General features: G+C 42.8%; 1 protein-coding gene across 1 annotated transcript in view; it reads left to right on the forward strand.

Moving 5' to 3' along the window:
* Nucleotides 1-14,547, forward strand: part of CUL5 (cullin 5) — a gene marked incomplete at its 5' end in the record, with an annotated part of 134,149 nt that overhangs the window by 14,457 nt on the left and 105,145 nt on the right.

The following is a 14,547-nucleotide window of genomic DNA, read 5'->3' on the forward strand; positions in this document are numbered from 1 at the left end:
AAAATCTTTTTGTTTTTAAATAAACATGGTATATATGTATAGAAATATATAAGGGTACTGTTAGAAATTTTTTTTTTTAGATTTATTTATTTGAAAGGCAGAATTACAGGGAGGGCAAGACACAGAGAGATCTCACATCCACTGATTCATTACCCAGATGGCCACAATGGCCAGGACTAGGCCAAGCCTAAGCCAGGAATTAGGATTCCATGCTGGTCTCCCACTTGGGTAGCAGGATCTCCAATACTTGGGCCATCTACTACTACTTTTCCAGACACATTAGGGAGCTGGATTGGAAGTGGAGCAGCTGAGACTTGAGCTGCTGGTCACATGGGATACCAGTGTTGCAGGCAGCGGCTATTCCACAGCTTTGACCCCGAGTTGGATACATTTTTAATAAGGCAAAAATATCTAGAAATATTTAGAAATAGAATATTAACAATATCATTAAAGCCCTCTTTCTTGTCCTAAGTCTCTAACATGTAAGTTAAGGTAGTGTTTTTATATGCTAATTTTTATTGCTGTATAGTATTCCATTGTTATAGATAGTCCACAATTTATGTATTATACTACTGAAGGATATTTGGGCTGTTTCTTGTTTTTTACCATTGAGAATAAAGATACTGTGAACTTTTTTGTACCCGTGTTTTGATTAGACAGACATGTGCATTTCAGTTGGAAGTACACCTAGGAATGAAGTTGCTGGATCATATAAAAAGCTTTCATAGATACTGCTAGTTTTCTAAAAGATAGTACTTAGCAGGATGAGAATTTGGTGCGTTCTCTCTCATGCTTAGTATTGTCATTCTTTCCTATTCTATCCTCTTGGATGGTATATAGTGATACTCCATTGTGGTTTTAATATATATTTCCCTGATGATTAGTGATGGGTACCTTTTCATATGTTAATTGACCATTTAGATATCATCTTTCTTTTTTTAAAAGATTTATTTATTTATCTGAGAGGCTGACTTACAGAGAGAGAGAGAAATAGAGGTCTTCCATCTGCTATTTGACTCCCCAAATAGCTGCAACAGCTGGAGCTGGGAAGATCCAAAGCCAGGAGCCAGGAGCTACTTGTCTTTGTTTTTGAGTTTTAAAGATTTATTTTTTTATTTTAAGGCAAAATTATAGAGAGGCAGAGAGAGAATCTTCTATCTGTTGGTTTACTTTCCAAATGGCTGGAATGGCTGGAGCTGGGCCGATCTGAAGCCAGGAACCAGAAACTTCTCCTGGGTCTCCAATGTGAGTGTCGGGCCCAAGCACTTGAACCATCCCTCTGCTGTCTTCCCAGGCACAGTAGCAGGGACCTGGATCAGAAGTGGAGCAGCTGCTCTGCTGTGGCCCGGGAAGGCAGTGGAGGATGGCCCAAGTACTTGGGCCCTGCACCCACATGGGAGACCAGGAGGAAGCACCTGGCTCCTGGCTTTGGATCGGCGCAGCGCGCCTGCCGTAGCGGCCATTTGGGGAGTGAACCAACGGAAGAAAGACCTTTCTCTCTTTCTCTCTCATTGCCTAACTCTGCCTGCCAAATAAAAAAAAATTGCTGGGTCATATATAGTAATTAAAAAAAAAAGTGGAGCAGCTGGGACTTGAACTGGTATCCATTAGGGATGCAGGCAATATATATGGTGGCTTAACCTGCTACACCACAGTCCTGGCCCCAGCCAGGAGCTTCTTTTGGGTCTCCCACATGGGTGCAGGGGCCTGATCACTTGGGCCATCTTCTACTGCCTCCCTAGTCCATTAGCAAGGAGCTTGATTGGAAGTGGAGCAGCCGGAACTTTAACTAGTGCTGATATGGGATGCTGGTGTTGCAGGCCAAGGCTTAAACTATCATTCCACAGCACTGGCACCTAGATATCATCTTTGTGAATGGTTTGTTCAAGTCTTTTGCCGTTTTTTAAATTGAGAATGCCTTGCTTTACTGAGTCTTTTTTTTTTTTTTTAAGATTTTTATTTATTTATTTATTTGAAAGTCAGACTTACACAGAGAGAGGAGAGAGATTTTCCATCCGATGGTTCACTCCGCAGTTGGCTGCAACGGCCCAGGTTGTGCTGATCTGAAGCCAGGAGCTTCTTCTGGGTCTCCCAGAAAAGTGCAGGGGCCCAAGGACTTGGGCCATCTTCTGCTTTCCCAGGCCATAGCAGAGAGCTGGATCAGACATGGAGCAGCTGGATCTCGAACTGGTGCCCCTTTGGGATGCCGGCGCTTCAGGCCAGGGCGCTAACGCACTGCGCCACAGCGCTGGCCCCTCTGAGTCATTTTTAAAAGAAGTTCTTCACATCTTCTTGATAAGAGTTTTTCTTGGATATAGATGTTCCAAATATCTTCTCCCACTGTATGGGTTGCATTCTCCCATCTCTCATTGGTGGTGGTGGTGGTGTTATTATTATTATTTGAGAGACAGCTCCTAATCACTTACTGCCCAAATGCCTATAGCAGCCCTGCACTGGGGCCCAAGCCAGGAGCCAGGAACTCAATCCAGGTTTCCCAGATACAGCGCAAGAATCCATCACTTGACCTATCACTGTTGACTTTCAAGGTCTGCATTAGCAGGAACCTGGAATCAGGAGCTGAAGCTTGGGTACTTATATAGAATGTAGGCATCTTAGGCACTACCTACTGCTAGACCATATACCTACCTGAATGGTATTTTCTAATGAAATGAAGTTCTTAATTTTAATGTGGTCCAACATCAGAGATTTTTCGCTCTTTGGTTACTGCTTAGTTTTAAGGTCATGCAGTCTAGAATCTACTAGTATTCACATTTTATTGGATTTCTTAAAAAATTATTTTAAAAGTTATTTAACTTCTGGGGCTGGACCAGACTAAAGCCAAGAGTCCTGAACTCAATCTGGATCTCCCACATGGGTATACTTGAGTCATCACCTGCTGCCTCCTAGGGTGCCTTTCAGCAGGAAGGTGAAATCCAGATACAGCGAGGATTTGAACTCAGGGATTCCAATGTGGAATATGGCTGTCCCAAGAGATGACTTAACCGCTGTGCCAAATGTCCATCCTAAGAAACATTTTTTTTTTATTTTGAGTATCAGATTATCCTGGATATCTTCAGGAGTTTATGGGCTACAGTTTAAGACATACTATACTGGAGTGTGAGTTCTTTGGAGATACTTCATTTGTATACCTCAGTGTATAGTAAACACCCAAAATGTGTTGAATAAAGCTAATGAAAGTTAAGGAAGCCTCTCAAAATAAATATAGGTGTTTATGTTATTTATTAGTTATTTGTTAGTTATTTTTGTTTTTTTCCCTGAAATTAATTACTTGGGTTTCAAAAATTCTAAACATTTATAGAATTTATTTTAAAAACTTTTCTGTAAAAATCTGAAAGTTTAAACTGAGTGTAGTGTTACATTTTTCATTTCAATGGAAAAATATATTTTAATTTTTGGGAAATAGTGTCCTCCTCTACCTCTTCCTCCCACACTGTGTTTAAAAATAAGTAAGCCTGGGGCCAGCTTTGTGGCACAGCAGGTTAAGCTGCTGTCTGTGATGCCAGCATCCTGTATGAGCACTGGTTCAAGTTCCAGCTGTTCCACTTCTGATCCAGCTCCCTGCTAATGCACCTGGAAAAGCAGCAGCAGATGACCCAAGTAAGTGGCCCCTGCCACTGATGGGGGAGACCTGGTGAATTTCTAGGCTTCTGGCTTTGGCTTCTAGCCCTGGCTGTTGTGGCTGTTGGGGGGAGTGAACCAGTGGATTGAAGATACTTCTCTCTCTTTCTGTCCTCTTTCTGCTGCCTTTCAAATAAATAAATCTATATTAAGAAAAAAAAAAAAGTAGGACTAGGGCTTGCATTATTACACAGTGGGTTTAAGTCCTTTGTTTGTTTTAGCTTCCCATATTCAAGTGCTGGTTCCAATCCTGGCTGTTCTGCTTATAATCCAGTTGCTTGCTAATATGCCTGGGAAGATGACCCAGGTACCTGAGCCCCTACCATCTATGTAGGATACCTGGATGGAGTTCCTGGCTCTTGTCTTCAGCTTGGCCCAGCCCTGGCTATCTATTGCTGGTGTTTGAGGAATGAACTAGCAAATGGAAGATCTGTCTCTCTTTCTCGCTTTCCTGTCCCTCATTCTCTACCTGTCAACCTGTCCCTTTGCGTCTTTCTCTCCCTTTCTCTTTGTCACTCTGCCTTTCAAATAAGCGTTTTACGTAATGATGCATTCATCTTATTAGCAATGTGTTCATTGCTACTAAAGTTTCTTAATCATAGATTTTCACTATTTAGTCGAAAATTTTATGGAATTAAGCTAAGAATTGGCTCTGGCCCGTAGGTTAGCAGTCTCTCCCTTCTTTATTCGGGGACAAAAACAGGGAGTAGTTAAAAATGTGATTTTTTTTAACAGAGCTAAAATGCTTAGATTTGAATTCCTGTTCTGCCATTTATTGCCTGCAAACTTAGGCAAATAACCTAACTTAATCTCAGGTTTCAGTGTATAGGTTTTTTTTTTTTTAATTTTACTAATTTATTTGATAGAGTTACAGATAGAGAAAAGGATGAACAGAGAGAGAGAGGTCTTCCATCTGCTGGTTCACTCCCCAAATGACTGCAATGGCTGGAGCTGGGCCAATCTGAAGCCAGGAGCCAGGAGCTTCTTCTGGGTCTCCCACGTGGGTGCAGGGGCCAAGGACTTGGGCCATCTTCCACTGCTTTCCTAGGCCATAGCAGAAAGCTGGATTGGAAATGGGGTAGCCCAGTGCATCCCATGTGGGATGTCCTCACTGCAGGCAGCCCCATGAATTTGTCTTTGTAAAGTATTTAAAACAGTATAGTACTTGATAACACATAATTAGTCAGATATTATAAAGCAAAACTACCAGTGATGGAGTGACATATTCAGCTATACTGAAGATTACAGTGAAATAGAGGAAATAAGTACCGAATTCAGATTTAGTTATCAGATATTTAAACTATCTGTGAACATCAAGGAAACTATTTGAAAATAAACAAAAGAAAGAGTACTTTAGATAATACCTTCAAAATTTGTTGGCCTGTGTAAATTCCGTATAGATAAGTATCATATTTTCATGAAAGAAAGATTTGCAATGGAATGATTAAACAAAGCAATAAAAATAGAATGAGCAGTTTTTTGCTAAATTGAACCCTTTCGTAGTTGACTTTCAAGTATATGGCTGTTATTACTCCCTATATTAGTCAGCTTTGGATTAGTCTAGCTAAAATACCTGAGAGGAGCAATTTAGAAGGTAAGAAGATTTATTTTGGTTTACAGTTTGGAGGTACATAGTCCAAGATAAGACAGCCTGAGGATGATGAAGAGATGATCACATGGGGAGCCAGAAAGCAGGGAAAAGTAGGTCAAACACAGCTTAAATAACCAACCTTCTCTCGAGAACAGCCATCTGAGGGCAAGCCCCTTGTGACCTAAACACCTCCCATTAGGCCCACCTCCCAGAATGCCATAATTATATTAAGTATGTACCCTTAACCTACTGATACTAACCCATTAACTGTTTCCATAAGATTTTAGGTGTAAACATCGTGTGTTTCAGGGGCTAAATCATGTTTAAACCATAATACTCATTTCCTCTAGTGCTTTTATTTGAATAGTCCAGCTCCACTACTAAGGCCTTGATTTCACTGATTCTACTTTCTTATGATTTGATGTCTAGTATTTGTGGGTTTATAGTTGTATCAAATTAGGAACTGTAGAGGTTGGCGCCGCGGCTCAGTAAGCTAATCCTCCGCCTTGCGGCGCCGGCACACCGGGTCCTAGTCCTGGTTGGGGCGCCGGATTCTGTCCCGGTTGCCCCTCTTCCAGGCCAGCTCTCTGCTGTGGCCAGGGAGTGCAGTGGAGGATGGCCCAAGTGCTTGGGCCCTGCACCCCATGGGAGACCAGGATAAGTATCTGGCTCCTGCCATCGGATCAGCGCGGTGCGCCGGCCACAGCGCGCCAGCCATGGCGGCCATTGGAGGGTGAACCAACGGCAAAGGAAGACCTTTCTGTCTCTCTCTCTCTCACTGTCCACTCTGCCTGTCAAAAAAAAAAAAGGAACTGTTCTTGCCTTTTTTCTTTCAGTTATTGCTCCTATCCCCACCCCAAGACTCCTTTTTTTATTAAGATTTATTTTAGGGGCGAGTACTGTAGTGTAGCTGGTAAAGATGGTGCCTGCAGTGCCAACATCCCATATGGGTACCAGTTTGAGACCTGGCTGCTCCACTTCTGATCCAGCTCTCTGCTACGGCCTGGAAAAGCAGTGGAAGATGGCCCAAGTGGTTGGACTCTGTACCTGTGAGGGAGACCCAGAAGAAGCTCCTGGCTCCTGGCTTTGGATTAGCCCAGCTCCAGCCATTTCAGCCATTTGGGGAGTGAACCCGTGGATGGAAAATCTCTCTCTGCCTCTGCCTCTCTGTAACTCTGCCTTTCAAGTAAACAAATCTTTAAAAAAATTTTTTTTATTTTATTTGTTTGAGAGGAACAATTACAGAGAGAGAGGGCGATCTTCACCCACTGGTTCACTCCTGTAGCCAGGAGCTTCTTCCAGGTCTCCATATGAGTGCAAGGGCCTAAGCACTTGGGCTGTCTTCCACAGCTTTCCCTGGCACATTAGCAGGAAACTAGATTGGAAGTGGAGCATCCTGGCTTTGAACTGGCACCCGTGTGGGATGATGGCATTGCAGGCAGCGGCCTAATCCCTTATTCCACAACACCAGCCCCATGACTCCATCTTTATATAGGTTAGGTCATTTGATGTTCCACAGATTACTGAAAATTCACTAAAAATTTTTTTTCATTTCTGTGCTATTCGTGCTTCCCCTCAACCTTTCTGATCATGTTGCAAATAAGCTGACTTAACATCCTTATGTACTAAATCTGTTACCCATGTCATTTCTGCACCCACATCCTTTTTTAAAGGATATTTTCTGCTGGTTTGCATGCTTCATAATTTTTTTTACTAGATACTGAGCATTGAGTTTTATGTTTTAGAAGCTAGATTTTTAAAATTTCTTTTTAACATTTGGATTTGGCCGTGATGCATTAAGTAATTTGGAAATGGAAGCTTGCTTTTTTAGAGTGGGTCCAGGAGAACATTTAGGGTAGGGCTACTTTGGCTCCACTATAGATTCAGTTAATGCCTGCCTGCCTTTCTTTCTTCCTTTCTTTTCTTTAAAGATTTATTTATTTATTTGAAAGGTATAGTTATGGAGAGGCAGAGGCAGAGGCAGAGGCAGAGGCAGAGAGAGAGAGAGAGAGAGAGAGAGAGAGAGAGAGAGGTCTTCCATCTGCTAGTTCACTTCCTAAATGGCCACAACATCCAGAGCTAGACCAATCTGAAGTTAGGAGCCAGGAGCTTCCTCCAGGTCTCCCATGCGGATGCAGGGGCCCAAGAACTTGGGCCGTCTTCTACTGCTTTCCCAGGCCATAGCAGAGAGCTGGACTCCCTTCTATGAAGAGGAGCAGCCAGGACTAGAACCGCCACCCATATGGAATGCCAGCACTGCAGGTGGTGGCTTTACCTGCTGTGCCAGAGCACTGGCCCCAATTGATGACTTTCTAAAGACTAGCCAGTGCCTGGCACTTTGAGTTGTTTCTACTCTGGCTGGTGGTAACACAAACCATTTCTAGCCATGTGTGTGTTTGGGTCATTGTTCTGCTTCGTTCTTTCTCCACTCTCAATTTTACCACACATATGTGCAGGTCAGTACTCGGCCAGCTGTTTGAGGGGAATCTCTCTACAGACTCCAGAGCCCCCTCTCTGTGCCACTTCTTTTTCTTGTCTTCTGTGTCACAAGTTCTAGTCACCTTAGCCCCTCTAAACTCTCTTAAACTTAGTGAAACCACTAGGTTGTATATGGGTTCTCTCTCTTTGTGCTGAGGCCTGGAAATAATCCCTAAGCAGTATTCCATTGAATTGAAAGTAGAAATCTCTCTCTATTGTTGTCATAATGTCATTTTTCTCCTACTTGCCCAGCATAAATTCTCTTTTCAATTGCAGTTACTCTCTTCAGTATACTTTTGATTCCCTTGCCCCTCTCTTATTTGACTTTGGAAAACCATAACTTTCATTAAGTCCATTTCCCCAGCTTTCAGTACCAGCTCCTTTATGGCTGAGTGTCATGCTGTTTTCACCTAAAATAGATGACTACGACTACAAATGAGCCCAATTATACTGTACTTTCATAGTCACTTATTCTACTTTCCTAGTACCTACTCACATCTTTTCTCAAAAATTCCAGCATCTCTTCTCCCAGCTTCTCAGACATTGTTTGTATTTCTCTGCCACTAAGAAATCAGCACAATAAAAAATGAACTTGTCAGAGTCTTAGCACATCTACCCTTGTACATTCTTAACAGCATCTGCATCTGTGTCCTTTGTCTTTCCCTTTTAGCATCTGTGTACTACATCCTTCATCTATACCCAGAGTAATTAAAATTCTGCAACATTTTCCCCTCTTACATTTATCAAAATCTCATTGGGTCCTGGAATATTTCTACAAGCATACAATCATTTCAGTACTCCTTTCCACAGGAAAAATTATCAGACGGTCTGTATTTTTTTTCCAGTTTTTCCCACATGCATCCTCTTTTAATTTCACTCCATTGTTACTTTTGTCCTTACTACTCCACAAAAACCACTATTAAAGGACAGGTATTTGGCTCAGTGGTTAAGACACTGCTTGGAATTCCATTATCCTATGTTGGAGTGCCTGGATTCAAGTCCTGGCTCTGATTGCAATTCCAGCTTTCTATTAATGCACACTTCATAGAGAAAGCAGGCTGTAGCTCACGTAACTGGGTCCCTTTGTCCCATGTGGGAGAATTGAATTCTGGGCTCTTGGCTTTGGCCTGGCCCTGGCTATTGCGGGCATTTGGAGAGGCAAACCAGCAGATAGGATATAGGCTATTTCTGTCTTTCTGTCCCTGACCACTTGCCTTTCAAAGAAATATAATTAATTTTAAATTACCATTGACAAAGTCTCAGTGACTTTTATTTTGGTATTTTAGTGGTCATCTTATTTGATCTGTCAGGAACATTATTTAAAGTTGGTGGGTTTGTATTTTTTTTTTTTAAGTTTTATTTATTTGAAAGGTAGAGTTACTGGAGGGTGGGGGGTTGGTGTGGTGAGGAGTCAAGATCCATCTTCTAACTGCTGGTTCACTCTGCAAACAGCCACAGTGGCCAAGGCTGGGCTACACTTAAGCTGGGAGCTTCATACTGATCTCCCATGTGGGTGCATGGGCCCAACCACTTGGAACATCTTCTGTTGCTATTTCTGGCACATTATGAGGGAGTTGTATTGGAAGTGGAGCAGCCGGAACTTGAACCAATACTGATATGGGATACCAGCGCTGCAGGCAACAACTTAACCCTCTAAGCCACAGTGCCAGCCCTGACTCTGATTTTTAAATTTTATTTCAGAGACAGATGGAGAGGAAAAAAAGAGAGCTCCTATCTGCTGATATACTACCCAAATACTTGCAGCAGCCTGCCCAGGCTAAAGCTAGAAGCCAGGAACCCAATCCATGTCTCCCCTGTGGGTACAGGGGCCCAGTTACTTAGGCCATCAATCTGCTGCCTCCCAGGGTCTGCATTAGCAGGAAGCTAGAATAAGGAGTGGAACCTAGACTCCTACCAAGGCTTTCCAGATGGGATGCTAATGTGCCCGATGATGTTTTAACTAAACTGTGGCCGGCACTGTGGCGCAGTGGGTTAACACCCTGGCCTGAAACACCGGCATCCCATATGGGCACCAGTTCTAGTCCCGGCTGTTCCACTTCCAATCCAGCTCTCTGCTATGGCTTGGGATAGCAGTAGAAGATGGCCCAAGTCCTTGGGCCCCTGCACCTGCGTGGGAAACCCAAAAGAAGCTCCTGCCTCCTGGCTTCAGATTGGCGCAGTTCTGGCTGTTGTGGCTAATTGGGGAGTGAACCATCGGATGGAAGACCTCTCTCTCTCTGCCTCTCCTCTCCCTGTGTAACTCTGATTCTCAAGTAAAAAATAAATAAATAAATCTTAAAAACAAAACAAAACTAAACCATATCACCACCCCAATAACTGTCTTTCTTGGTACACGCTATACACTTGGTTTTCAGAATGTCATATTCTTGATTTTTCTTGCCCCTTCTCTGTTCTTTCTCCTTTGCTAATCTCCCTACCTCTTAACGCTGGATACCTAAGAACTCAGTTCTGGGTCCTCTTCATTTAGATTCACTGACACAGTGATTGCATCCACTAAGAGGTCTTAAAATCCATCTGGGTTTTGATGACTTTCAAATTTATTTCTTGGTCAAACTTTTTAAATTCTGGGTTTCCATATAATTGCCTGTTCAAAATCTTGACATGTCTAATACATAAGCCAAATGTAACCTCTAAAACCAAACTCTTGAGCTTTTCTTTAGCTTGTTGTATCTTTTCCATTCCAGCTGATGGTAAGGCCATACTTATTGGACACAAATCTTAAAGTCATGGTTTATTCTTTTTCTCATACCCAAGAGACCTGCCGTCAGGAAATCATGTCGGTATCGCCTTTAAAAATATAAAATATAGGGACCGGCACTGTGGTGTAGTGGGTTAAGCAGCTGTCTGCAGTGCCAGCATCCCATATGGTCACTGGTTCAGGACCCAGCTGCTCCATTTCTGGTCCAGCTCTCTGCCTGGGAAAGCAGTGGAAGATGGCCCAAGTCCTTGGGCCCCTGCAATCTTGTGGGAGACCCGGAAGAAGTTCCTGACTCCTGGCTTTGGATCAGCTCGGCTCTGGCTGTTGTGGCCAATTGGGGAGTGAACCAGTGGATGGAAGACCTCTCTCTGCCTCTCCTTCTCTCTGTGTGTAACTCTTTCAAACAAATAAATAAATCTTTATAAAATATAGCAACTTCTCACTTTATCTCCTACCTCCATTGCTACCATCCAGGTCACCCATCATCTCTTACCTTACCTTCCCTTTCTATACCTAACTTTAATACTTGCCTTGACAGTGTATTCTCAATATGTAGTAATCAGAAAGATAGTAATATGTAAATCAGATCATGGAAATTCCTACTCAAAATCTTGTAAAGGCTCTCCATCTTATTTACAGTAGAAGCTAGGGGTGGATGTTGTGGTATAAGGAGTTAAAGCTCTTGAGATGCTTGTATTCCTTTTTGGAGTGCCAGGAATCAAGTCCCACCTCTACTTCCATACAGCTTCCTGCAGATGCACACCCTGGGGAGGTAGTAGATGGTGACTCAAGTGCTTAGGTCCCTGCAACATGGGAGACCTGGATGGAGTTTGCTCTGGCTTTGTCCTGGCCTCGCCCCAGCTTTTGTGAGCATTTTGGGAGTGAATCAGCAGATGGAAGATGGTTCTTGCTGTTACTCTCACATTCTCTCTCTCTCTCTCTCACTCTGCCTTTTTTTGTTGTGTTTTGTTTTGTTTTGTTTTTGACAGGCAGAGTGGACAGTGAGAGAGACAGAGAGAAAGGTCTTCCTTTGCCGTTGGTTCACCCTCCAATGGCTGCCGCGGCCGGCGCGCTGCGGCCGGCGCACCGCGCTGATCCGATGGCAGGAGCCAGGAGCCAGGTGCTTTTCCTGGTCTCCCATGGGGTGCAGGGCCCAAGCACCTGGGCCATCCTCCACTGCGCTCCCTGGCCACAGCAGAGAGCTGGGCTGGAAGAGGGGCAACCGGGACAGAATCCGGCGCCCCAACCGGGACTAGAACCCGGTGTGCCGGCGCCGCTAGGCGGAGGATTAGCCTAGTGAGCCGCGGCGCCGGCTTTACTCTGCCTTTTAAATAAATAAATTACCTTTTCAAAAAACAAAAGAACATGAGTTTTTATTGTGGTCATCAAGGCTGAATAAGATCCAGCCCAGTAAAGTTCAGCAAAGTAAGTTACTTCTCTGACCTTATCTGTTCTTTCCTATTTTCCCATTTTGCTGTACTTGAATACATGAAGCGTGTTCTTACCTATGATCTTTGTGTTGTCTGCTTCCTCTGTTTAGGATGCCCTCCTCCGGTAACCTCCATTGTCAATTCCCCATTGGCTTCTCTATGGCCCACTTGTATGTTTGAGAAGAGTGCCTGTGTGAGAATTAGTTTTGCTATAAGATATAAAGGATAGAAGGTCTCATTAGCCAACAATAAGAAGTGAGCAGTTACCTACATCATTCACTTAAGTCCATAAGATAAAAATAAGTTAGTTGTTCAGGGGGAAAACTCATCTCATTCTTGCACTAAGTTTCAAGTCCATATTTCCCATTCTTTCACTAAGAATACTGTGTGAAAAGAAGCAGGCATCTAAGGCAAAACAACTTTTAGGATAAACTGTGAATATAAGAAGTATCACTTGCTTTCACAAGGGTATGTTGTTTACTGGTTCTTAACCTTTTTGGGTCGTTGGCCCTCAAATATTTTTATATAGTTTTATCATGAATATGATATTGATGGCATTGATAAGCATGCTAATTTTGAACTCTGACAGGTCTAAGATAGGTAACACACCCCTCAGCTGATTTTGACACAGATGTTGTCAGATCATTTGAGAAATTGTTCGGGGAATTTGCTGATTCTATGTAACCACTACATTCCAGAACCTGTGATACAGTAAGCAGTATCCTTATACAGTAAAACATTCATGAGTTTCATAAGGTATTTGATGTTAGTATACTAGAAAAATGATGGCTTTTGTGGAACCACATCAGCCAAAGCAAGTCACGTAGCCATATATAACATGACTAATATTTATTGGGTCTCTTCCTTTTCCATTTGGTAGCAAAATTATTTGCCAATTTTTTTTCCTTAATGTTGAACCACTGTCATGTTCCTGGGTTAAACTATGTATGATTTTGAAGTGTCATTGTTTTGATTTGTCACTTGTTTGTTAATGTTTAATTACATTTTTGCATCTATGTCTGTGTTAACATTTTTTTTTAATTTCCATTTCTTGTGCTGGTCCCAACAGTTTGGTATCAGGGTTTTGATAGCATTATAAATAGAGATGTATATCTTCCCACTTTTTTCCCTTAGTTTTCAGAGTATATAAATCTCTAGTTTACTTTTGACCCTCTGTATCCAAGGGCTCTCCATCTGTTGATTCAGCCAACTGTGGATTGAAAAGCTTTGGAGAAGGAATTTATCTTTTTCTTGTCCTTGTTTTCTAAACAATACAAATAACAATATAACATTTATTTACATAGCACTTACACCATATTAGGTATTATAAAGTATGTGGGGAGGATTTTAAGTACATGTAGGTTATATGCAAATATTATACCATTTTATGCTCATTTAAGGGCCTTGAGTTTATGCGAGATAATATGTGAAATGGGCCCTGGAACCAGTCTCTGCTATGGATATTGTTGGATGACTATACTTGTGAGGTGTTTAGGACAACTACAGAATTAGAAGGTCCATTCTCAACAAACTATTCTCATTTCTGACACTGACTACAAGTTTGAGGTTCCCCAAACACCTTCAGGTTTGATCATTCATTAAAAAGTTTCATGGAATTTATTGAAAGCTGTTATGCTCATGGTTATAATTTGTTACAGAAAAGGATTCAGATTCAAATCATCCAAAGAAAGTCACAACCTCCTCATGTAGTCAGGAAGCATTTCTCTCCTGGCACTAGCGTGTTGCAGTAATAGCTGTGAGTACTGCCAAATTGGAAGGCTCATGCAATTGTCGAGTATCTATGGACCTTTTTCCGATCAGCATAGTTGATTACTCACATGTATAATTTTAGTGTCTGAATTGACTGACATCCATGACCCAAGCCCCTACCCTAAGACCATATGTGGCCAATACCCTCCCTAAATCACATTGTTATTCTATCTAGGGTGACCCAAGACTCCCAGGCAAATAAAGACATAAGTCAGACAGTACCTTCCAACTGCCCAGAGAATGCCTACCAGGAGCAAAAAGAAAGACCAGACCTTCTCTTTGGGCAAAGCCAAATTCTTCTCTACAAACTTTTCCAATTAATTTTTCTCTATATGGCTGTCTGTATAATTCCTTGATACCAGAATAAACATACAGGGATTCTATTCTTGAAAACTGATTCTTTTACATGTGAACCCTGTTTCTAGCTGTCTAGCTGTATCTTTTTTTTTTTTTTTTGGCAGAGTTAGAGACAGAGAGAAGGGTCTTCCTTCCATTGGTTCAGCCCTAAATGGCCGCTACAGCTAGAGCTACACTGATCCGAAACCAGGAGCCAGGTGCTTCTTCCTGGTCTCCCAGGCAGGTGCAGGGCCCGAGCACTTGGGCCACAGCAGAGAGCTGGACTAGAAGAGGAGCAACCGGGACTAGAACCCGGTGCCCATATGGAATGCTGGAGTCGCAGGTGGAGGATTAACCAAGTGAGCCATGGCGCTGGCCCTTCTAGTTGTATCTTAAAAGATGAAAGCTAGGCCGGCCCCGCAGCTCAATAGGCTAATCCTCCGCCTGTGGCGGGTTCTGTCCCAGTTGTTCCTCTTCCAGTCTAGCTCTCTGCTATGGCCCAGGAATGCAGTGGAGGATGGCCCAAGTGCTTGGGCCCTGCACCGGCATGGGAGACCAGGAGAAGCACCTGGCTCCTGGCTTCG

Source organism: Oryctolagus cuniculus, chromosome 1, assembly GCF_964237555.1.
Source record: "Oryctolagus cuniculus chromosome 1, mOryCun1.1, whole genome shotgun sequence".
NCBI lineage: Eukaryota > Metazoa > Chordata > Mammalia > Lagomorpha > Leporidae > Oryctolagus > Oryctolagus cuniculus.